Consider the following 26,387-nt stretch of genomic DNA (forward strand, 5'->3'; position numbering starts at 1 on the left):
GGAAGATCCCACATGGCGCGGAGCAACTAGGCCCGTGAGCCACAATTACTGAGCCTGCGCGTCTGGAGCCTGTGCTCTGCAACAAGAGAGGCCGCGATGGTGAGAGGCTCGCGTGCCGCGATGAAGAGTGGCCCCCAGTCGCCACAACTAGAGAAAGCCCTCGCACAGAAACGAAGACCCAACACAGCCAAAACTAAATAAATAAATAAAAATTTAAAAAAAAAAACTTTTGAGTGACACTAATGCCATGTTATAATTAAAATGTGATGACACTGGGGTTTTCTTAGGCTTTTTAAACTTATTTGTTTTATAATAATGTTTAGCTGCCAAATACCAGTATTTTAAAACTTATCTCTTTACAATTAACCCATTTATTTTAGCTGAAAACAAAATAAGATATTACTTTTTAAAATGTTTAATGTAATCAATTTAACATAATTGAAATCATAGTGGCAAAGCTACTCTTTTCTTGGAACAATATGTTACAATTTCTATTCTTCTATATGGATTCTATAATAATAATGTTAATGTATTGTAATGCTCCATATTTTGTTATTATTTATAGTATTGGAGGGATATATCCATTGTATATATTTATGTTTTTATTAAATGATTAGTTTTTGAATAAATTCTAGGAGTTCAATTTACGGAATGTAAAAGTATACAAATATAGATGATTCTTGCTATTTTTTGACTTTTTTTTTTTTACAAAAGAGTTACATCTATTCTCAGAGCCACCAGCAAAGGCTACCTGTTTATGCATGCATGTGTGTATGCGTGCACACATGACCAGATTGCATCCATTTATATTGATCTTAAAAAATAAGGATTTGCAGTACCTTCCAGACTTCTTATACATAAAGGCTCCACAGAGTATTTCAGAGGATTATTGCTCTATTCAATCTTCCACCAGTGAAAAAATAATTTAAATGGAAAAGCTCATTGTAGTTGGAGAGGATCTGGCATAAAACCTACAATTTGTGGCTGGGCAATTCTATGATGTTCTTATTCAAAGAAATGATGTCTTTGCCTGTAAAACCAAACATGACCTCTGACCCTAATTCACTTGGGTGTATTTATTTATGCTTTTAAATAGGTTGCATATTAAGTTTATCATAAGAGTATTTTAAAAGGATGAAGTGAAAACATGTGAACTTAAAAGACACATTAGAACTCCTAGGAAATGGATCGAGTGTGAAAATGAAGCTATGATAGAACTATTTGAAGAAGAAAAGTATATGGCAGGCTCTTGGATTTCTGCATAAAGTACTCTGAATTATGAAAAGTTCTTTCTGCCTGAGAGGTAGTCCATCACTGGATTAAATGCCAAATGGACCTGCTTGATTTGAGAGGATTCCATTCACTTGAAACTGAAAGACATTTAAAGACAGCTAAAGAATTAAGGATCCTTCTTGAATTTAAGAACAATACAGTAAGTTCCCTACATACAAACGACTTCTGTTCCGAGAGTGCATATGTCAGTCTAATTTGTTCGTGAGTCCAATTTGTTAGCAAGTTAGCCTAGGTATCCAACTAACACAATCGGCTCTATAGTGCTGTACTGTAATAGGTTTATAATACTTTTCACACAAATAATACAGAAAAAATAAGCGCAAAAAATAAAGAAAACTTTTTAATATTACAGTACAGTACCTTGAAAAGTACAGCAGTACAGTACAACGGCTGGCATCCAGGGGCTGGCATCGAGGAACAGCAGGAAGAGTTACTGACTGGAGGAGGGAGAGGAGATGGGAGATGGTAGAGCTGAAGTATCGTCAGCAATAGGAGGCGGAGGGCAAGCTGCAATTCCACTCGCACCTGACATTGATGGAACGCATATTCAAGTCTTTGAAAGTTTGCAACTTGAAGGTTCCTATGTAGGGGACTTACTGTAACACAAATTAAACAACCCACCCACCGCAGTGGATGAACATTTATGAGCACTCCATTGGCTGAAGATGTCAAGTCCAGGTGGGTGGCAATGCTTAGGCTTGAGGTTCCTCCACTATTTTTCTAAGAAAAATCTGAAACTCAAGCCTACATTTTCTTCCAGTGAGGGTGTGTATAAACAATGCTTATGACTTGGGTTTTCCTCAAGAAAATTCTAGGGCGAAATACTAAGCAAATTATTGGAATTGCCCCTAAAGGTCTAAGGTCCTTGATGAGAGTCGGGGTATAAATGCTGAGACCAGCTCATTTATATGTCTTTGGCTTTTGTTTCTTAGCAGACAAAAATGCCAAAATGTCGATCTCAACAATCTGTTATTCCAAGGAAGCATTTCACGTGCATCGGGAAAGATGAGTTCCACATGTGCATGAAGCAATTCTCACAAATCCCAAATATCTAATGATAAGCTCATGATACATGAGCAGTTACTCTCTGGTTACTAATTGGTACAAAATGTTAGGAATCAGTGACATGAGGTGTTTACTGATTTAACCAGGCAAAGCAGGTTATGTTCACTTAGTCATGGACTAATCCTTCAGATAATCAATACTGTAATTACAGGATATAAAGAAACAACAAAGAAAAGGAAATTGTAATAACTTATTGTAAATGATGTCTTTCTGGTGTCTCTGGAACGTTTCCCAAAACTATTACAGCTCGTTTTTTTACATTGTGATTCACTCTGCAGATATAACGTATAAATCAGATGATTATCTAATTGGATTTGGATTCTTTCAAAAATTGTTAAATTTGTAATTTCTTCTTCTCACAGTGTGTTTGGGAGTCATAATACATGAAAAAAATGGTTGGGAGCATAATTAGGGCTCAAGAATAGAGCATATGTTACGTTTAACCTTGGGAATATAGAGGTTGAAATGCAGAGTTTGTTTAACCTTGATTTTAAGATCAAATGAATAAAGTGCCTGCTAACAAGGAAAAAAAAAAAGTCATCGTAATCATATAAAAGACCCACAGAATTAAATTCACATACAGTTAAAAATTATCTCTATTATTTTACAGTATTGTCAACTAATATAATATATTGTCAATTATACTCTTTAAAAGCTTTTACATTAGAGTTGACTAGAAAATAAAGAGTTTTATTTGATCAATAGTATACTCTGGGAAGGTCTGTTTCTCTGCCACTGATTTTCTGGTTTACTTTGAAGAAATCTCACTCTGGCTATCTCTTTATTTGTTAATTCAGTTCTACAGTGAATCAATGAATCACATAACATAAGTAGACAAAGCACTTTCGGGACTGTTTGGGGCATTAAAGCATTTCTGTCCAGTAATCTGTATAGGACACACAGCCATTTAGAACACGTTCTCATACAAGTTTAGTTCAATATTGCTCATCTGGGAATAGGGGAAAAATACTATCACGGACCTTTTCCCAGGCTGTGATTCCATTATTTAAGAAAGACAAGTAAATGCAAGGGAAGACAGTCAAATAATTAATTTCGAAAGGCATCACTTACCCTGACACAGAGGGCACAGAGGGCGCTGGGGGTGCTGGGAGCAGCGGCCACTCGTCTTCCGCTCCTGTCGCGCAATCCGCGATCCGCTCCTGATGCTACTAAGTTCCCTGGCGATCCACCACGGGACACAGCCCTTCATCTCTTTCCACTCAGACCTTTCCCGTGAAAGCGCAAGCCTTGTCTCAGCATCCTTACCCCTAACGAGTGGTCAATAATGTGATCTCAAAGGATGACTGAAAATGCAGTGAAAGTCTTCACGTAAAGTGTTGAGTTTGGTACTCAGCACAGCGTGAGAACTCAGTGCATGCCAACTACTATTATTATCACTATTATTATCACTATTATCAATATTATCACTATTATTGGCTGTCATCAACATAAAATTAAGTTATAGAAAATTCCAAGCATAAACCGCGCATTCAAACTTCCAGAGTTCCAAAATGAGGACATATGGATCATTAAATCCTGCCTCCTGAAAACTTTCATATCACACAGTACTCTCCTGCCTTACTCCTGGATCTGATTTATTGATTGATTGATCGATTGATTGACTGATTTGAAGTATAGCTGGTGTACAGTAATATTATGTAAATTACAGGTGTACAATATGGTGATTCACAATTTTTAAAGATTATACTCCATTTCTAGTTATTATAAAATATTGGCTATGTTCCCTATTTGTACAATATATCCTTGCACCTTATTTTATACCAAAGAGTTTTTACCTTTTAATCCCCTACCCCTTTATTGCCCCTCCCCCTTCCCTCTTTCCACTCGTCACCACTCGTTTGTTCTCTATATCTGTGAGTCTGTCTCTTTTTTGTTCTATTCACTTGTTTGTTGTGTTTTTTTAGATTCCACATATAAGTGATATCATGCAGTATTTGTCTTTTTCTGTCTGACTTATTTTACTTAGCATAATGCCCTCCAAGTCCATCCATGTTGCCTCAAATAGAAAATTTCATTCTTTTTTATGGCTGAGTAGTCTTCCATTGTATATACATAAATGAAGAGGCTATAGACATTGTTGGTGTCCCCCAAATCCATTTGTTGAAACCCTAATCCACAAGGTAATGGTATTAGGAGGCAGGGACTATGGGAGGTCCTCAGTTTATGAGAGCAGAGCCCTCATGATGGGATTAGTGCCCTTATAAGAAGAGATGAGAGAGAGAAAGAGAGAGAGAGAGAGAGAGAGGCAGACAGACAGAAAGGCAGAGACAGGGAGAGGAACAGAGAGAGAGAGAGACAGAGAGAGAATCTCTCTCTGCCATGAGAGGACATAGTGAGAAGGTAGCCATTTGCAAAACTAAATAAGAGTGCCACCCTCTGACCGTGCTGGTATCCTGATCCAGACTTCCGGTCTCCAAAACCATGAGAAATAAACTTGTGCAGTTTATAAGCTGCTCAGACTATGATACCCAGATATGAGGAGCATGTCAGGCCCGAAGGGGAGAGGTCGAGGGAGATGGCAGAAGAAGTGAGCTCCAGGAGGTGGAAGGGTGAACACCTGATGGAGAAAGTGAGATGCACACGCAGGCTGGGGTTGGTTCCCACGTTTTCTCTCCTTCTTTCTGAGTCCTCAACCTCCTGCTCATGTTGGTTTTTCTTTTTTTTTTTTTTCAGTTGAGCTCATTCTTTAGTCACTTCACAGTACTTTTTGAACACCTGCCATGTACCAGATGGTATCCTGGGTGTTCTAGTTGAACAAGACAGAGAAGTCTCCCAACCTCAAGGAGCTTATGGGAGCTCCATGCCCCAGGTATCCACAGGGAAGAGGGAAAGTGAGGGGGCAGAAAAGGAAAATCACAGAAAGAAGAGAGATGGGGGCTTGGGGTGGGAGACAGGAGACATAAGCAGAGGCGATATTTCTCTTCTTCAAATCAGGAACATATAGGTCTGGGTGAATTCAGTGCCACATCTCTGGGTCTGTGGGTGATCTCTCTTTCTCTCTCTCTCTATTTCTATGGACATAGAGAAAGGGACAAATTCTACTTTGTTGCCACCCAAATTCCACCTCCACTCCTGGGAAGTGATAGATGGGTCCACACTGGCCTTCCCTCCTCACAGTGGAATAGAGGATCACTCCCTTTGCAGGGCTGCCATATAGCTTCTCATACTGGAATTTGCCTTCTACTCTCTTACCATTTCTTCTCTCGATCTGAGATCCTCAGGACACACTTCCCCCTATGGGAACTTTTCTTCCAAATGAAGTCCTCCTTGGAATCACAATATGTAAGACACGTAGTTGATCTGCTGAGTGCTGAGGGCAAAGTGTCTCTCTGAACAGCTTCCCTGTGGTCGAAACATTAGCGGCATCCATTGACATAATAGGTGACCACGTGTTGTGTCCTGCCCGGGACTGTTCTGGTTTATGCTTACCATCCTTCCGTTACTGTGAGTACTGCCCTCTCTCACTCTGATAGCATCTGGTACAGACAATCAATAAAGTTCATGGTCAGTCTAGTGCTAATCAATTGGCATCCAGAGACCTGTTTAAAGTCATACAACTAGTTAACAACAGTCAATAGTGAACCCAGATTTCTTGGGTGTCCCCTCTTAATATTCAGGATTTTCCCTCTATGAATAGAAAAATTTCTAACCAATGTCTCAGGTGATAGCAGTTAGGCTGGTCAGCTTCTGGAGGCTGAGGAAGAGCAGTGGGTCTGCTTCCATATTAAAACATAATAAAAATAAACCATCTTGCTGTATGTTAAGAGTTGGCTAGAAATGTGAGGTATACATCGTGCTGAACTCAGAGGGCACACAGTTTCAAAACTAATCCCCATACCTAAATAGGAATACATCTCAAAACAATTGAACCAGTCAAGTTGTATGAGGTCCTAGGTGTTTGAAACAAAAAAATGATTCAACTCTTTCTGTCAAATTACTCACTGGCAGTTGCAGTTTCCAAAGGCTGCTATCTGGGAACCCATCCAGGTCAGCTCAACCAGGAAAGAGGTTTTCCAGATACAACCATCACATTGAACGCTATGCGATTTGTTAAATGCTCACGGCCACCTGATCTTGAACCACGCTGCTGTCCCTTTATTTCACCCCCGTCCACTACCCCCTGGGCAGTGCAGGCACGCCGGACTGCATGTGAGCTGGGGGGACAGGCCCTGGATTTGCCCATCAGTCACAGGGGAGCTCCTGCAATCCTACCCAGAGGGCTTGAAACGAATACTGAGGCCACCTCATTCATACACAGGATTAAACCTGGGGAAATGAAGCTCTTGACTACCATTAACATTTTTGGTTGCTTGTTTCACATTTAATTCTGAATTGGCACCTTTACAAGCTTGGGGACAAGGGAAGATGGATGACTGGGGGAAGACAGTCAGATAGGGTTACGTAGGAACTCACTTCTCACACACGCAGAGCCGTCCCTCAGATGCCTTCCTGCTCGTGGCCAGACAGCTCTTCACATGGGCAGGAAATCTCTGTCCTTGTAGAACAATAACACACGGCCGCCTCCTGCCCTACCGTCCTGACCCCTGGTCCTCACCTGACCTCCGCTCTCCCTTTACGGCAGAGATGAAGCTTGCCTCGGACTAAGGCTCTCAGAATGAGTTCATTGCCATTTCTCCACCCAGGCCTCATCGACTCTCACGAACAGCCAGACCAAGGACCACTGCTGCCTCGGATTCCACAACCCTAGAATTTCTCCACCAGTAATTCTGATGTCCGGGTTGTACAGTGGGTTAATTACATAATTTTTTAATGGTGGGGCATCTTTAAGGTTCTGTGAAACTACTGAATTGTCCGTGGTGTGGTCACCTCCCTTTACTGATGTGCCAGAACCTTTACTTTCCTGTATGTGCCCTGGGTTTTCAAGGTAAAAAGGAGGGAATCTGCATCAGCAGTCGGCTTTCCCAGTGACCCTGGGAGCAAACAGATCTCCTGTTTGTTTTCTTGTTGTGCTGTGCCCTGAGGATCTACACAGGTTTGCAGGGACACGTGGAGGAATGTGAGTGTGTCTGGGGTACAGAAGAGCAGCATAACACCCCCCCCCCGCCACGCTTTCCTTATCCTCATTCCTCACTCTAATGAGATCCTCGGGGGCAAAGGCAGTTGAAAATGAAAATAAATAAATAAGCCAACCTCTGGTGGCCACGCAGGAGGCAAACCTGAGGCCCGTCCTCACTATAAATCGGGTCTATTAAGTACATCTCTGTACAAATATAGGGCAAAGCACTAGAAACCCTGTTTTTCAAGGAGATATAAAAAATCTTGTTTACTACATCTGTGAACACTTCTAAAAAACCACTGAGTTTTCTAAGTATGTAAGGAAGCTGGGCTTGTGCCTGCTTCCCCATCCATTTCTACAATAAAAAGAAAGCCAAGTGTCATGCAGGGAAACACGCCTGTCACTAGTCACTCTGCCACTGAAAGAGTGGTCATATATTGCTGGGTGCCCAGCAAACTGACGGTTGTGTTTGTGGTTTCTAGCTTTGTCATTCATTGTTTATAGTTAATTTCTTGGTTTTCTCTCTTCTTTTCTTTTTCCTTTTGGAGGAGTGCACATCAGAACACAATTTGCAATGGAACCACTTACACCTAAACTTTCATCTCTAGAGTATTTGACAACCTGTAATGCACAGAAAGGCTGCCACCCACAGGTTTTGGTTTTTGTAACTTGAGGAACTTTGGCTGGCCTAAAGCAAATTAAAATCTGTAGAGATCAGTGAGTCTTGCTTTTTCAAGCAAAATTATACTTTGATTTTTTTTCTAGTTTTATTGAGATAGGACATTGTATAAGTTTAAGGTGTACAGCATGATGATTTGATGCGTGTATATCCTGGGGAATGATTTAATGCGTGTATATCCTGGGGAATGATTTGATGCATGTATATCCTGGGGAATGATTTGATGTGTGTATATCCTGGGGAATGATTTGATGCGTGTATATCCTGGGGAATGTTACCATGATAAGGTCACTTAATATCCGTCACCTCACATAGTTACAAATTTTATACTTTAATTTAAAAAATTAGTGAGAAAGGGAAATTAGAGCACATTAGGATGAAGATGACTGATGTGCTTTCCCACTCCCTTTTCCAGGCTAAATGCAACGCCAAGGGACACAAAATGTCACTCACACAACGTTTGGGCTGAGCCTGAGGGCGGGAGTGGGGTTGGTGAGCTTTCTGAAAGGCCCTGGAGCTGGGATTTCCATGGCTCTCTGGAAAAGAGTGATGACCGCACAGCACCTGTCAGGTACCCAAACTGGTCAGGTGCACCAGAGAGCCATGCCAGCAGCACGGTGAGAAAGATCATTTCCCTTTCTTTCCTTTGCCCACTTCACCCAGAGAAGTGATTGTGGGCTATGCTGGCATCCAGGTGCATTCTTCTCAACCTTATTTGGAGCAGGAAGTGGCAAGCTACTGCCAACTTTTTATCGACAAAATAATTTTTATGCAAAGGACTTTGGATTGGAGACTTGTATCATGTTCTCTTTTGCTGCATTCCTGCACCTGTCTTTGGGAAATACTCACACATTTCTGCCTTAATATCTTGCATCAAAACAATAGAATACAGTCTTAATATTACTGGCATTTGATCCCCAGAAAAGGTATTTTTTAAATGTCTCCCACTTTGGGTATTTGGTTAAAGAGAGGGCATATGAGAACTCAGAAACCCTTGTGGGGTTGCATGCCTAGACCCATGTGAGGAGTACTAGAGTTATATCTCACATGCACCACTACATTTTTCTTAGAACATTGCGAGACAATGTAAATAATGCCCTTTAAATATGGACAATTGGCTCTTTCTTATACTTATAGCAGTGAAAATTAAATTTTCCATTAGCCAGTTTGGAATGTTTCTTATTTTCCAAATACACCTCTCTAGGAGATAAGCAACTCCCTTACTGAAGAGACATTTTTGTCTTAATCAGATGGAAATTAGGGATCAATTTGTTGATGAGGGGCATGAAGGGAAAATTTTGAGCTTCACATCCATTGATCATTAAAAAGATGTCTGGTGCTGGCACATAGGTCCAGAGCAATTAAAATGGCAATGATGTTTCCAGGAGGGATAGTGAGTATGGGGGAGAGAACTTGTCTTCAGGGCATACAGCCTTGCTCTGTCACAGTAGAGATGTCCTTGGCCCCAGTGAAGTTTCTCCACTTTCCACTCAAAGTAACATTTTAAGAGCAAAACATGGTATAGGATTTGTTTTCCCTAAAAGAGAAACTACCATTTAAGAGTTTTCATTCTATGAAGTTAGATGTGACAAAAAATTTCCACACAGTGTAAGGATTTCTTTTTGAAAATAACTCTTAAAAAGATCACAATTTCCTCTACATCTGAAGATAATCCATTGTGATGTTGTTTGGTTTACCTGAGCATGAAAACCTAAAGGCAACTAAAATATTAGATAAATCATCAAAAAATGCAGCTCACACAATGTCAACAAGCCTTTCAAATTAGATACAGCGGTTGAATTTCATTCTTACGGCGGCTGTAACAAATATCTTGTGGGTGTCAGCCATTTATTGAAAGTCATTATTGTTCTGAAATCAGCAAGTTTTCAGTGTCTTTCACATTACTGCCAAGTTTTCATTAATTTGAGCACAGAAACAACAAGAATTGTTTTCGACTGGCATTTTGCTTTTTAGGGGAAAGTAAATCCACGGCTTTACCTGATCTTCCATCACAAGGAAGTACATTTTAAGATGCTCACACTCAAATTCTGCTTCATGTGTCAGCATGCAGTTAGCTTTCAAAGCCTTAGACACCTACCTCTACAAAACTGTGTAGTCCTAATTGAGCATTTTGCAGACCCAAAGGATCTGTAATAGTACCATTTTTCACGGAAAGACTCCATTACCTTCTCAGACTCTAATTACCACTCAGGGGGTTCAGGTTTACACTCTGGGCTCAATTCTGGCCCTTTGAGAAACAGAGACCTGAACTGTTGAATCATTCTGGATGTCACTGCAGTTATCAGAAGCTGGGATATTAATCACGGCCATCATCCTGTGTACCGCGTGGTATTGTTGCCTGATTTCTCTCAGTAGAAAATCAGAGCTGAAGACCAGTGGGCACTGTGCTGTGTGTGTTTCCTGCATCCCATTATTCCGTCCTCCCAACTATTCCAAGACGTAAGCATCGTTCTCACCCACACTGTATAAGCGAGGCAACGGAGGCTTCAGGAAGTGATGTCTAGCTACCACGCTCAAAACCACAAGGATTAGAAATGACGGATCAAGAGGTACCTTGTGTCCCATGTGACCCCAAAGTCTGAGCTATGCTGCTCTGAAAGTGCATTCATACCTGGCCAACTCCATGGCCTGGGGTCTGTATCCCCAGGGCAAGTTTAAGAACGGAATACTAGTCAGACGAACAGCTGCAAGGATCAAAGTGGAAGACGTGTTTTGAGCGACCTTCCTGGAGAATATTCTGCTCTATCCACTTGTGTTTACTCTTTCCCAAATGTCACCCACCAGATGTAACCTAGTAACTTGTTTTTCTTCTTGTGGTTACTGCTGAAGGTGGGAAGAGTAGAGACCTTGATCTAATTTTTGTTTTTTGCAGTCATAAATACTTAACAAACTGTTTTCCGGTGTCCTCTTTAAGCACTTCTGAAAGGCATTCTTTTTTTAAGGAAATGACCTTAAATTCCTGGCCACACTTAAATGATCCAGTAATGAACATTTGATCTAAACTGGGTCAAGGAAAGCCCCAACTCCCAGAAATGCGGGGACAATAGAATGGAGAGGAGCAGGTGTGGGACGAAAAAGAAATGACATTAGACCATGGAGGTATCTGAAAGCTGCACTGAATGCTGGACTAAGCAGCTTGGACTTTATAAAGCTCCCAGTGAACGGCAAGAACACAAAGTTTCCCTCAGCTCTGTCTTTTAAGAGATCTGGCCTTCCACACATACACACATTCAGTAATTCCCAGGTTGACATTTTCTTTTCTCTGATTCTCCTAGAGTCTTCTGACCTTTGCATAACTGCTGGAAAGGAGGCTGCTTGTCTGCAACAGTGTGTGTCTCTTAGAGTGAGGGGGGACGGGCAGGGTGTCAGGAAGCGGGATTTGAGGAGCTTCGTCTGCATTAAATGCTTCTAATTTTGGAGCAGAGCATGAGTGGAGAGAGAGCCATGGGGGCCAATTAAGAGGAGACAGTGGACTCCAGGGACATTTGGCTGAAGCCCTGTGGCACCACAGCCGTGTCATTTCCAGGCTGGCCTGTGATTGTGCATCTCGCCTCCCAGGGAGAGGTGCAACGAGAGGAGATGAAGGAGGGAAGGATATAGCCCACAGGGAGAAAAGGAAGAGAGCAGCCTCAAAGTGACACTGCTTCAGACAGGCTGTGTGTTCAGGCTGCTAGGCAAAGATGAGGTCTGCTCTTCAATACCTAAGGGTTTTGCTGTCAAAACAATGGTGAGAGCCTACGTCTTCATAATGCATGGTGTGTGCAGGGACTTTTCTGTGTCATCTGAGAGTACAGCACAGCCCCCTCACATCCAGTCAGCTATTCGATGGAACCTTCTCTCAGGTGAAGCTTAAAATTATGCAAAAACAGAAGAACAGAATGGGCACGCTCAGTTTCTACCATCTTCCAAAGGAGTCAACTTCCTAGGATGTTATAAGAAATTCCCCTAGCCATGTTTTCTAAATTATACTGTTCTCAATGGCCCCAGGACAGTTTATCTATCCATTATGTTTTTGTTTTTGTTTTTTTGTTTGTTTGTTTTTTGCATGCCCACCTCTCTGTTAAGAGGCAAGTTAGGCAAAGAGGGGCTTACAAATTCATAGAGGCAATAAAGCATGCTGGGCTGATGATGATTTTGGAGATGGGTAATTCAATGCCTTGCACAGGTCCTTTTGTGGTGGAGGTACATTTGCTCCTTTCCAGAAGCAGTTCCTTGATAACAGAAAGGTGTGTCTTGTAGCTCTGGTCAGGTGCCCCTTGCTGGATGAGTTTCACAACATGAACTGTTTATTTTGGTTGAACCTGCTACTGCTGGAGCAAGCTCATTTGTTTTGCTTAGAATTCTTTTTTTGTGAATTGCAAATAAGCTCAAAAGGGCTCCTGGTGAACAGGAAGAAAGATTGTTTTATGAGTTGATGGGCTCCTCCTTTGGGACATGTAGAGATCAAAGCCAATGAGTAGTACACAAAATACATCACAAAACAGGGTTCTAATCACTGTACACTTATCATCAGATGCTGTCAATAATGGGATTGAACTAACTTATTCTCCACCTAATAAAATGGTTGAGAGATATACATTCAGGACATTAGTCACACACACACACACACACACACACACACACACACAGTGTGTGTGTGTGTGCATGCAGCCTCTTAGACAGTGTTTTCCCATTACACATGTTTGTGTGAACCAGGAAGGAACTTACGCTAATTAATTTCAAGTTTAAAACCTTTAGGAATGAAGTGATTGTGTCAAAATGAGGAGCTCTGGTCCATGTTTACCGGGTCTTGGTCACTGGTGTGTCCCAGTGGAACCTGGGATGGGACACTGTAACCATATACTATAGTTACCTTCTCAGTCTTCAGAAAGAAAAAATAATGCCACCACTGTCACCACCATCACCTCCAAAACCAAAAACCTAGAATATGCTAGAAATCTAATTGATTCTCATAATCATCACCAACACCACTATCATGCATGTATTAATAGCTGTGAGACATTCATTTTGCTGATGGTTTGCATATATAATTTGCTGTTAACAACTTTATAAAGCTAATTATTAGTAGTATTTCAATTGTTACTAATATCCCAGTTTTTAAAGTGAGAAAATCAACATTCAGACAGGATTACCTGTCTGAGGTTATACAGCTATTTAATGACACAGCCAGAATTTGAACCAAAAATGTAAACTTATTCCTGCTTTTCTCCTTAAATTGTAACACACTTATTGAGCATCTCTTACATGACCATCACCATCTTAGAAACAGGGATTCATTAATGAACAAAACAGGGCAAAGCCAATGCCCTTGTGGAAATTACATTACAGTTGATAAAAGAGATAAATGAGCAAATATGATCGGTGGCATGGTGAGGGGTTCTAAGGAGAAAAGAGGGGCAAAGGAAAGCGCTGGGGTTACAGAGGGCCACAGCACTTTGTGTGTAGAGCATGTATTCCATCAGACATCATGGTAGTTGTTTCTATCACAAGGATAGATGTTACACTCCTTGAAGACATTATTTATATCTTCTACCTTCTTCCTGTCACAAGCTTTCGCACACACACTCATAGGAGCAAACCAAATCTATCATATAATTGGGTTAAATATATTTAGTTTGATGTCTTGTCCCAAAATAACTTTCAGACCATCTCATATGTTCACAGGCAGTAAAGACTATTAAAGATGGCCTGGGCTATAGGGCAGGGCTGATGGGCACCTGGGCCGTTGTAGGTATAGCTTGTATGGTCTTGGACGTGGAGGTTACCTCTTTGAGCCTCAGCTTTTAATTAGTAACAGAGGTATTATTATTCAGATTATTAGCTTGATACTTACTCTGCTGCTTATTGTCTCCGTAAAACTCTCCTGGCTCTGTATCCTTGGATGTAATATTTGGTTAACAAGAAAGCCTCACTATTTGAGAAGGGGCTCACTTTATATAATATATGAGAAAGCTTGTATTAAACAGCAGATGCTGTCTAAACATCAGTGGGTTTTTTCTTTTTAAACTTCTTCAAGTGCTAGAGGATGCTTTTCTCTTCTGGAAGCGTGTTATTATTTCTGGTGAATATTGCATCTGTATGCAGCCCTTTCCAATGGTAAATAAAAGCATTCGCATAGGAGCAGGCAAGATGGGAAATCACACAGGAATTGTGAGAAACAGCTGATCGTGTTTAGAATTAAATGAAACTTGCCTGCTACATTATTATTTCTTTTAGAACAGTTTTTTGTAATTAATTTTCCCCATTGTAATGACTGGTAGGTTATCAATATAGTTGATTATCAGATGAAGACAGCATGATTTCTTTGAAAACTGTGAAGAGAAGGGAAGTGAGAAGGAAGATGGGAATTACAAAATTCAAAATCAGGACATTTGTGACATTGTGAAGCAATCGTCTGAGAATATTATGCATTCGAAAATTGGACCATTTGTTGGTTAATGGTAGTTGTAAACTCTGTGATGAGAAGTGTTTCCTAGTAAATAGCAAATTACAGAAATAGGCCAAGAGTCACAAAACCAGTTTCAACAGCAATCTTTTATATTACTGTGAATAGTTCATATGCAACCTCCTGGGCAAATGTGTATCACTTTTAATACAGCACTCTGTTTGTTTAACAAAATATTTTTTATGTAACAAGTTGCACATTTTGAAAAATAAACTTCTTTAAAATTTTTCAGGAAAAGCTTGATAATTCCATAAAGTGAAAGGAAATATACAGATATCAGCAATAAACTTAAGATATTTTATATACTATCATTTATAAAGCACAGATGTACTCTGGATGATTTTTTGAAACTGTGATTTCCTTTTTCACTCCGCCATGTATTGTGGCTGTTTTCCATGCCAATTATAAATATTTATTATGCTGTTTGCTGCCCAGTATTGAATTCAGCTTATCCTCTGCCCAGGTCCAACTATAGAGCATTTGAGAGGTCTTATCTGAGTTTTGCTATTCATATTCCCTGACTAAATTTTCTACATATTCTTACATTTCCCTTTCGTTAATTTTTAACGTAGAATGGATGCAGAATGGATGTACCGAAGAATGTGCATGTCTTTAATGGATTAGGATTCAAATTTCAGTGAGTCGGCCCTTCTTTGCTGGTTCCCTAATGAGGCTCTCAACAGTTTGTGACACTCTTGGAACAGATATAAGCCTCCCAGAGTTGAGATGTCCTAGTCTTGTAATCGCCAGCATTGACAGCCCCATTCCAATAGCACTGGCACTGATAAGAATCTAATCATGATGCTCCAGGGTTCATTTTGCTTTTAACGTTCCAGGATTATTATACATTGTCTTAATATAATCTTTTCTTGTTATAAACTTTTTATAGCAACACAGCTTTTACTGCATAAGAATACCTGCTAAAGACCATTTTGAAATGATGCACTGTCAGTTAATATTACTCAAAAATAAACTCACAGTTGACATCAAAGTAAATTTTGTATTTTCTATTCATTTTAATATCCAAAACAACCTATTTCATACTAGATACCAGAGATGAAAGATTTTCCACAATTTTGTTTTTTATATGTTCCTGAAACCATAACTAAAATATATAGACATCATGTTTCTATGATTTCAGGTAGTATATTGCAGCAGGTAACTTTCCAAACATATTTCAAGCCTACCATCTTCATATTAACAATTATGAAATGAAAAGATCTCAAAGATTAAGTAGTCTATTCTGAGTCACATACTTCTCATGTATAACATGAAATAAATACCAATCCCTGAATTTATATTCAAGTTCACATAGAATGGCTCTTTGTGTAGCATAATCCTTGATTTTAACTTTGAAGTTAAGTTCATATAGAAAAATTACACATACTAAGTTAATTAAATATTATGAATATAACATTCTGATTTTAAAATTAGAAAAAAGAGGGAAAAGTTTCAGAATGTCTCATCCTGAGATAACTCTCATTTGCTGGTGCTTTTCCATGAGGAATGTTAAGTGCCTGGGTGCAGCTATAGCTTATAATTCAGTGGGACACACATGGTGCCCCCTGATGAAATCTTTCTCCCTTTGGGAACTAGAACCTACAACCCTGCAAAGACTAGAGTTTCAGGAACAGAAACCACAAGTTCCCCAAAGTAGGTCCCTGGAAGTGACTTTAAGCAGAGCCATTCCTATTTCCACCCGTTGTTTCCCAGACCCACGTACTCTAATTCCTGGGGACCCAGCACCATACAATGGTCATGATTTTAGGTGGAGCTCCTAAAGATGGCACACCGTAAGTGTCAACTGGTGCAATCTTTCCAGCAGTACCACTATGCTCCGCTGTACCAAAGGAGACGTCTTCCATCACCATGGTGTCGTCTCAGATACAGAGTCTCTGTTGTGCCTTTGAGAGGCTGGCAACAAGCTTCAGTGTGGAGGGGCAAGGGAAAGAAACCAAGGATGTTATTGCCAGGTGCCTCTTGCCTTGCTGTAAAGTGGACCCCTTGGTCTTCTCTTAGCAGGCTCTGCCTTTCCCCAGTTATTGGTCTGCTGCTCAGAAGCAGACGTTGGGCTAGATCCTGATGGGGACACATTTTGTCTGGTAGACCAATGTTTCCACATTCACTTTAAGAAAAGGAGACCACTAGCCTCTATCAGGAGGAGTAGGGCTCTGCTGGGGTCCTGTGGGTTCAGGGGAGTCTGGAATGCAACTTTTCAAGTGTATCAGTGCATGTGTCCCCACCTCATCTGCCTGGGACCTACTTTTTCCCAGTCTGACCTGGAAGGTCTGCCTGGGTGAAGAGTTTGACCTATTTTGGAGCTGTGCCTCTCCTAGGACTTAGCTCTTTGCCAGGTGACACATGCTTGTGCCATCTGGGTTCAGGAGGTGACAGTCATGTCTACGAAATGCACCTCTGACTTTTACACCTAGCTTTCAATTGCTGATTACAGGTTCTCATCTTTCATTATGTTTTTCCAAGTAATAATTTTCCCTACAATCCAATTAATTCCATTGTCCTTATAAGAGCTATTTGTCCCATGTTTCTCAAACATCTGATGTATTCAATCTTTTAGTCCATTTCCTTCTACTGTTTTGTTAACCCAGTTCATCCTCGTGAAAATTCTAACCATTGTGCTTCAACTTGTGCTTAGGACTATATGTGTTCCGCATACTGCCTGTGGTGGGTTCCTCATTGCTGACCCTCCAAGCGGTAGTTCAACTACAGAATCCAATTTTAGTGTCTGCTTTCTTGGACCACGGTTGGTGTAACAGTTGAATGATGGTGTATTAGCTTCCTATGGCTGCCATAACGAAGTGCACCAAACTGGGTGGCTTAAGATAACAAAAAAATTAGTCTTTCATAGTTCTGAAGGCTATGAGTCAAAAATCAGGGTGCCATTAAGGCCATGCTCCCTCTGAGAATCTGGCAAGAATCCTTTCTTGTCTCTTCCAGATTCTGGTGGCAGCTGTAGATCTTGGCATTCCTTGACCTGCAGCTACTTCACCCCAAACTCTGTGTCTGTCATCATAAGGTGTCTTCCTCTGTGTCTCTGTCTTCACATGACGTTTACCTTCCTATAAGGTCACCAGTTATATTGCAGTACGGCTCAACATAATGATCTCACCTTAACTGAATTACATCTGCTAAGACCCTATTTGCAAATAAGGTCACATTTACAGATACCTGGGGTTAGCACTTCAACATATCCTTTGGGAAAACACAATATTACCCATAACATGGGTCCTCTAGGAGGTAGATTCTAAGATAAGACTTTTTTAGGAGGGTTAGTGGGATTAACACATGTTCTAGGAAGGGGAGAATGCAGGGTTGCAGAGGAAGATTTTAAGTGGTGAGAAAGTCACAATAAAAACCTCAGCCAACTTGAGAGAAAACTCTAAATCTGGTATGAGCCCATAGAATTTTTCCATATTAGGACAAAAGGGCTGGAAAATTGTATCACCTACATGGACCAGTCACTGGTTTCAAGCTACCCCAGAAAGTGGCCTTAACCTTTGAATAAGCGGACCACTTAGCTGAGGGCTGTCAGCTGGCTGAATCTCCCATACTCAGTCTTGAAGTGTCGAGGTGGGGAGAAGGGGTGTCGGCTTTCAGTGACACCTGAAGCCTTTCACAAGATGTCCATATTCTTCACATTTATCTCCCTTTTGAGTTGCTGAATTACCTCTAAATACACTATAGACAAGTTAGAATAGTGATTGCCAAGCAATGACCAGAAGTCATGAGAGTGCATACTTCAGTTGTTAACAAAATTTTATTTCATGCAGATTGCTGATTCATTCGTCTTTGGAAAAAAAAAAAAAAAAAACAGATACACCAATTAACTAAGTAAATATTGCACATAAACTATTTCAAAGACAAAATGTGTGAAGGGAAAGTAAAAGGTTTTTTGTGTGGTAGTAAGAATTTTGCAGACCACTGCTCTAGGTGTCTTTAAACATACCCACTCACATTTCTTCCTTCCCTTGATGGAAGACCAGCCTCTGCACAAGGGCCGAGGATACCATGCCCCTCTTTCTTTGTCAGCCCCTCCAGTTTCTGCATTTTTGCCTCTCCCTCTCACCTGGCTCATCCTCATGGGCACACATGTCTATGCACGAGCATCTCCCCAGCAAATGTCACTTGACCTGCCACCACCACCCACTACAACTCAAGTTCTCTGTTCCCCTTCTTCCAGATTTTGCCCTTCTTATTTTTGATTCTTAGCCTCTTTGTTGCTACACTTCTCAGAGAGGTTTTCTACTCAATTCTTTCTATTTTCTTATTCCCTCTGTCTGTCAGTTCCACCCAGACAGTTAACTGAAATGGCTTTTGCTAAAGCCAATAGATATTCACATGTTGTCAAATTCAATAAATGGCAGTCTGCACCATTACATTTCTTCTTATTTACCCAATCTCAGGAATGTTGGACACAGTTTACCATCCTTCCTTCTTTAATCACTCTTCAAGGATTTCATGATTTCACTTACTCCTGCTTTTGCTTCCTATTGCTTCTCTCTGCCCTGGTTTATTTTTTTTCTTACTATTTGCCTGGTGACTTTTGAAACCAGTAGACTTTAGGAACCTCTTCCTCCTCACCCTCAGTCCTGACTTTCTTTCTCTTTCTGCATTGTATCTGATGGCTCTAACCACCACCCAGGCACTGACAATTCCAAAATGTACATCTCGTACCCAGACAAAATCCAACTCTGTTTTTCATATCTAGCTGCCCAGTAAACGTCTAAGACACAGCTTTGATTTTTAAAATTGACATGTCTAAATTGAATTCTAATATTTACTCTGCTAAACACATCCATGTCATTAGCTCCTAAAAAATCCTTTTCCCTCAGCATCCCTTGTCTCTGCCAATAGCACCAATCTCGAATCATTTGCTATAAACTTACTTCAATATTTGGAGTAATTTCTGAACAACCGCTCTTCTTCCCTTCAAAGAGTCCTGTGAATCATATATTCACAAGCCTCAAATCCATCAATTTCTCTCCAGTTTCACAGCCACCAACCTACCTCGAAAATTTTTCAAAACATTGTTTCCAGTGCATTTCCACACAGAAACTTCTTACATGCCCAAGGACGCACCGTGTGAGCTGGACCCAGAATCACTTACTTACCATTCTGTTTCTTCAGAAATGAGACTCCCTTTCTGCCTCAGGACCCACACACGGGCTGCACCTTCAGCCTGGATGACCCCCTCTTTGTTCTTCTCCTGGTGGCTTCTTTTATACCTTCACGTCTCATCGTAAACATCTCAGTAACAGTGATGTCTTTTCACCACTCACTACCTGAATCCTACCCTGCTTTCTTCCCCAGAGTCCTGATTATGCATATTTGTTGTTTTCCTTTTTATTATAGATGTCCACAGCTAAACTCTTCTCAGAAAGCAGGAATTATATCTCCTCTGAATTCTTATACATTGAACAAGGGACTGGTAAGTGGCAATTACTTGATATGTATTTGTTCAGCGAATACATAAAAGGATTCCTCTATTTCCACTTTCCGGAGTCACTTGGGATATTCTGGGTCACATCTCGACCCTTTTGTCATTTCACTTGACATGGAAGAAGCTGGAAAGCCCAGTCACAAGGTCTACTCACTGTCTACCATCCATAATCTCACCTCCATGTGTCGCTGCATCTCATGAGGGGCCAGGTTTGAGCAGGCAGATGAAGAGTTACGAGTCACAAAGAGAACAAAAGATTTCAGCTGTCCAATGCAGTTCAGGTGCTGGGGTCCTCAAGGAACAGGTGGCCTGGCCCAGGCTTTTGGGGGAGCCTCCAAGACCATGATTAGTGAATGGCTCACATAATGTGTTAATCCTTTACATCTGAATGCCTCCAGTTTTTGTATATATATTATTGCTCTTAATCAGCCTTAGGTTGAAGTATAAGTAAGGTTGGTATTATATACATTTTATAAATAAAAGAAATACCTAAGAGTCAAAAAGATTCTTGCTTATGGTACCTCTGTGCCCTTGGTTTCTTATTTAATCCTCTTATGCGTCAAACGCATTGGAGAGGGTTGATGTCTACTGAGAGTTCTGCAAACACTCCATTCACACTGACCCTTGGAGAACTTGTGCTGTTTAATATCAAGAATTGGACTGAGATTAAGGATGCTTCCTTTGTCCTTAGTTCTTCTTTTAATATATTGTGAGGCCAGAGATTGGGCCTCTAAAATATCCTCCATAAAAATAACGTAATGCACTGAGACCTGCCCTCTGAAGAGACTGCATCTGCTCCACTCCACAACATCCTTGACAAACTGCTCAAGGTGATGAGAGGCACGTGGTCTCAAAGGCAGGCTGCTGCAAGCTCTCGGTCAGCCATAGATTCAGTGCCCAAGTATTCAAAGCATCACGGAGACAGCCAGTCTTTGCCGCAAATCTGAAAAAAAAAAAAAAAAGTTGCATGAACAGTATCATTCATGCACTCCTAAACCGAGGTAGGCATATAGAAAATCAGAAAAAAAGAAGAAATGAGAAAATGTTGCAACGGTATATCATTGTAAGAAAAAAAAAAAGCATGCATTTATCCCAATTGTCTTAATTATTGCAAATTATGCAACTAAAGGAAAGGAGCTTGTCAGATCCTTTCTAATTAAATTCATACATTTGTTCCTCTTCAAAAATGGCCACACGCTCCATCTGCTAGTGCAGAATGCTTGGGTTTTGCAGCCAAGATTCTCGTGTTAAGCTGTTCTACTGAGTCAAGGGGCACAGGTCCCTGGACTCTTAAAGCAGCTCCCTGAAAAGTATTAAAAGAATTTCTGTGTGCACTTGAGTTATTTACCTACACTTTTATGGTAAGAAAAGGGAACACTGCAGGAAAGGTAAATCATCAGAGGGTTCAAGTTGCAGACACAGCAGTGACAGGCTGACGAGCATTTTTAGTGGTATGATAATTTGTTTGAAATGCAGTGATTCTTTTCAACAGCTCATATTAAATCAGAGGGGTCGTTAACTAGAGCCACCCCGAAAGTCTCAAGACATTTCCAGTGCATTTTCGCTGGCACGCACGTGTAATCCACACTCTGGATTCCTGTGTTCCAGACTGCTGCACAAACCCTCAATGATCGCTTCTACTCCCTGAAGGATGGGAAGCTCAGCTTCTGTTATGTCACCTTCATTATGACCCACTCCAACGGCCCGTGTAAACCCTCATGCAGCCTTATTCCAGCTTCAGCTCAAGTGAAACCTCCTCTGTGAATCGCACAACAAACCCCCCCTACAAGAATCATGTCATTCACTTCCCCTTTCTTGCTCACCGCTCTTGGACTCGTTCAGTTTGCAAATATTGGGTTGATTTTTGTTCTCTCAAGGCAATCCTTGTGCAAGAGCTTAACTCTCCTATTCCTCTGGATTGCAGGTACTTACTTCGTCCATCATCCTTGCTTCCTTTAACAATGTACCTTTAATGTGATTTTATTATTTGTTTCCATATAAAATTTGTATTGAGGTCTGATTTTTAAAATAAATATATACTATACGATATTCCATCAGGTAAACTTTAACCATTTATTTATTATTATTATATTGTAAATAATAAAGTCCATAGTAAGTGCTCAATAATTTGGCTGGAAGATTATTTTTGTTCTTAGAAGATACCATTGGTCAGTTTCAGGCAATTTTCTCCGTGAGTTATGTGTCATACTAATCAATTCCACCTACTAACAGGCAACACAACATCTCCTTGGTGTGCCTAAGTGGCACAGCCCACTTGAGTGAATTACACTGTCCTTCCCCACCCCCCTTAAAAGTTCAGTATCACATACATATTTAGAAAAGAAAAGCTTCTTCCCTTGCATAAGTGCATTGCAATTTTATTTCATAATGTTTGGAGGAAGTGAAAAGTTGTCTCTGATTTACACCAGAAAAGTAATGGATAACTATATGATAGCAACTGAACCTTCATCTGAAGCGTGAGAGACACCTGAGCCTCCGGTCCTCCCCACATTCCATTCTCTGTCTGAGCTCCGAGCAGACTCACATGGGCAGGCATTTCTGGGCTCTTTTTCTTATTATTTGACACCAACCTTGTCTGTAACTCAGTGTCAAAGAAAGAAGACTTCTCCGGAAGCCGTCTCTCTGGGTTCCACTTGCTGTCCCCTCTTCTGCCACCAAACGGTGTCTTTCTTAGGGTGGCCCCTCAGCTCTGCCCAGACCCCGTTAGAGACACTCCTCACACCTGGGGAGTAGCGGGTAAAGGGGTGAACCGGGTTTACCCGACTTAGAAGTACAGGCTCTCCTCACAAACAGGTTCTGAGCTGCTTCTTTGAGGTCACATGTTCTCTTTCTCAACCAGAAGCCCTCTCAACGTGCATTCTGTTCAATGAGGATGAGAAACACAACTTCTGATCTAAGTGGAAAATGTTGTCTCTGGGAGGGTTCTCAGGCCGACTACGTATTGTACATTGATTCACACTCATTTACACCATTGCTCTGCAGATCAGAATTATCATCGCACTTCCCTGAAGAAGGCACTCTTGAGGCACGGTTGCCTCCTGTAGACATCTGACATCCCACCCACTCTGGGGAATTTCAAAGGACCTTACTCTCTTCTCTCCATTCAGCCCACTGCGTGGCAGAACCCACAAACCTGAAGATTAGTGATACACGCAGACGCGAGGCTCCTGGGGCCCCATTGCCCTAATCCAGGTGGGGACTGTTTCCTTCTGCTCGGCCATTACCTGTTGGGACCAACCAAAAGCTAGGAGCTTGTTTTCCTCTGGTCTTGGGAGCCTGGAATAGGCAGTGAGCTGTTTACCCAAACTATGTAAAGAAACAAAGGAACAAAGCTTTGTGGTATCTGAGTCCATGTTTTATTTTTCAAAAGAAGGGAGATGTAAAAACAGCAACACGTTTTACTCTGAGGGGAAATAGAGCCAAAAATGTCAAGGCCACCTGTCGTATACAAACTCACTGCCAATCAAGAAGCTGTGAGAGTGGCTTAGGATGGAATTTGCTAGAAAGACTTAAATTTTTGGTCAAAATCCTTTGCAGGTTGAAGCAAGCCTTTAGTTCTCAATGGCAAAATCATTGCGCCTATGTTGGTACCTAACCAAACATCCTCTTGAAGTCACACTTTCTGTTAAAAATTGTAATACATAATTACTATGAGAGAACTCCCGATGGGGTTTCTGGTCATTCATCTGGAGGAACAGGATAGAGAGAGAAACTAATAACTGTTGAATGTCTATCATAGTCTAAGTTATCTGCTGGGTATTTATTTTATTGAATAAATTTAACATGTAACATTGTGTAAGTTTAAGGCGTATGGCATGATACATTTGTGTATTGTAATATGATTGATGCAGCAATGTTTATCATATTATGTATTTATAGTGCAATATTATTGTCTCTATTCATATAGACATATATTCACTGTGTGTTTGATCTCTATGGGTTATTTGCTACCCATTACAATATGTAATCTTGGAAGAATATCCTCCTTTCTCATGGCTGGATAATATTCATTGTGTACTATGTACCACATCTTTTTTATCCATTCACCCAGTGATGAGAATTTGGGTTGTTCCCATATTTTTGCTATTGCGAATAATGCTAGGTATTTATATACATCTATTATTGTAATGTTCAAAGTGACCCCAATGTTTCAGTATTATTCTCATTTGAAGCTGAGAAATTTTAGTAACTTGCCGTGTTCACAGAGTTGAACACACGCACCAGGATTCAACCTCAGGTCTGTCTGACTATAATATCGTTTCTCCCAAACCACACATCATTCCAGAAGAAACCTGCATGCCATTTCTTTAAGCAGCAGACCTTCTCTTCTAAAAATTCAACTGTTGCTTTGTAAATTTTCCAGATGTATTTTCCTGTTATCACTGAGCCCTTTTTTATAGTTTGTCTTCCATAAAACACTAACTATTCTGTTTCAAACAATGTAGCATTTTTATTTATCCCCCTTAGTTACCACTCAGTCTCCTGTCCCAATTTCCTGAAATGTATCAGTTGGGTTAGTTTAGATGGCCCTGCACTAACAAATGACCCTGCCACGTCAGCCGCCCAAATTGCAACAGTTTAGCACAGAAATTTACTAGCACAGAAATTTACTTCTCCTCCACATGCCTGGCTCATATTATCTGGCAGGATGTCTGCCCCTCCCCGCCACCCAGGAACCCAGTCTGAGAAAGGAACCGCTAGCTTGTAGCTGTGGGTGAGACTGTGGCCTCCTTCCTTGCTTCTGTGGCAAAGAAGTGCTGCGGCCCTAACTGCACACATCATTTCCCCTCCCAGCCTAGCGGTCGGAACCAGTCAAGGACTCCAGCTCAGTGCAAGCAGGCAGTGCCGTGGACTCCTCGCACGTGCCTGGAAAGAGTGAAGAACAGATACTCGGGAATCCTAGGAATCTCCACCACAGTGCCCCTTACTAGCCTTCCCAGCACTGGCCCTCTCCCGGCATGCTTTAATCCCAGTCGTGGCCTATGCTTAGAGTGTCAGGATCTCTGCGCTGGCAGTATGAACAGCCTGTTCTCCATCTGATGTCCCCAGTGCTCTGTAAAGCATTCCCCCCTCGACAGTGCACGTTCTCAGACCATACGAAACATATATCGTCCCTACCTCCTAAAGATGACATTTTTTTTTTTTACCCAATATACCTGATACAGTGAAAAGGAATTCAAATCTTTTAAATACAACTTTTAATATTAGGATGAACACGGAGAAATTTAAGAAAGAGCGAGGGCAGCAATTTTCCAGGTCCTGCGTGTAGTAATACCTACCACCTAAGGGGAGGTTACCATGTTGCATGAGGGATGCCATTTTTGCTAATCCTTACAAAATCCTTGCAGGGTAGATGGTATTATTTCCTGTTTTGTTTTTTTTGTTGTTGTTGTTGTTGTTTTGCTTTTTTAATTAATTTTATTTTTGGCTGTGTTGGGTCTTCGTTTCTGTGCGAGGGCTTTCTCTAGTTGCGGCGAGCGGGGGCCACTCTTCATCGCGGTGCGCGGGCCTCTCACTATCGTGGCCTCTCTTGTTGCGGAGCACAGGCTCCAGACGCTCAGGCTCAGTAATTGTGCTCACGGGCCCAGTTGCTCCGTGGCACGTGGGATCTTCCCAGACCAGGGCTCGAACCCGTGTCCCCTGCATTGGCAGGCAGATTCTCAACCACTGCGCCACCAGGGAAGCCCCTTTCCTGTTTTTAATTGGGGAAACTAAGACCCAAGGAGGTAAGTTATGTGTCCAGTTAGTAATAAGAGTCAGTATTAGGGCTCAGTTCTACCTGATTCCAAAGTGCATGATCCTATCATTATACCATTCGGCCTGTTTGGGGAAAAAAGCAGGGATTTCACTCACAAAAATTGGAGTCATTTTATTAACAAATGGAGTTCAGACAAGGATACTAAGCAGTTATTAACCTTGTCTTTGCCATAAAGGCATCCGGATGTCAATGGTTTAAACATAGTGACATCTTAGGTCATGTAATGTCACTGAAATAGCGTCCAGTGATCTAAAGACTCACCTTTCCTGAGAGATCTGGACGGTGGTTGAAAAGGCCTCCTCAGACCCTGGGCTTGGCATCAGAAATGGCATCAGCACACTCAGCATATTGTCAAGATAGAAAGTTTTCTAAAAATTTATATCAGAATATAGTTGCTTTACAATGTTGTGTTAGTTTCAGGTGTACAGCAAAGTGAGTCAGTTATACATATACATGCATCCACTCTTTTTTAGATTCTTTCCCCACATAGGCCATTACAGAGTATTGAGAAGCGTTCCCTGTGCTACACAGCAGGTCCTTATGAGTTATCTGTTTTATAAAGATATAAACGTTTGCGGACATTTCTTTACCTGAAAAGTCAACCTTTCA

At 41.1% G+C, this 26,387-nt stretch overlaps 1 long non-coding RNA gene across 1 annotated transcript in view; it reads right to left on the reverse strand.

Moving 5' to 3' along the window:
- LOC309611751 overlaps positions 1-26,387 on the reverse strand; it is a 63,282-nt gene that overhangs the window by 25,091 nt on the left and 11,804 nt on the right. The window contains exon 2 of the long non-coding RNA XR_014234714.1: positions 228-25,707. This is a non-coding gene — a long non-coding RNA (uncharacterized lncRNA). The remainder of the gene's footprint in view (positions 1-227; positions 25,708-26,387) is intronic.

The sequence above is a fragment of the Balaenoptera borealis genome (genome assembly GCF_965194805.1).
Source record: "Balaenoptera borealis genome assembly, chromosome: 15".
Classification (NCBI taxonomy): domain Eukaryota; kingdom Metazoa; phylum Chordata; class Mammalia; order Artiodactyla; family Balaenopteridae; genus Balaenoptera; species Balaenoptera borealis.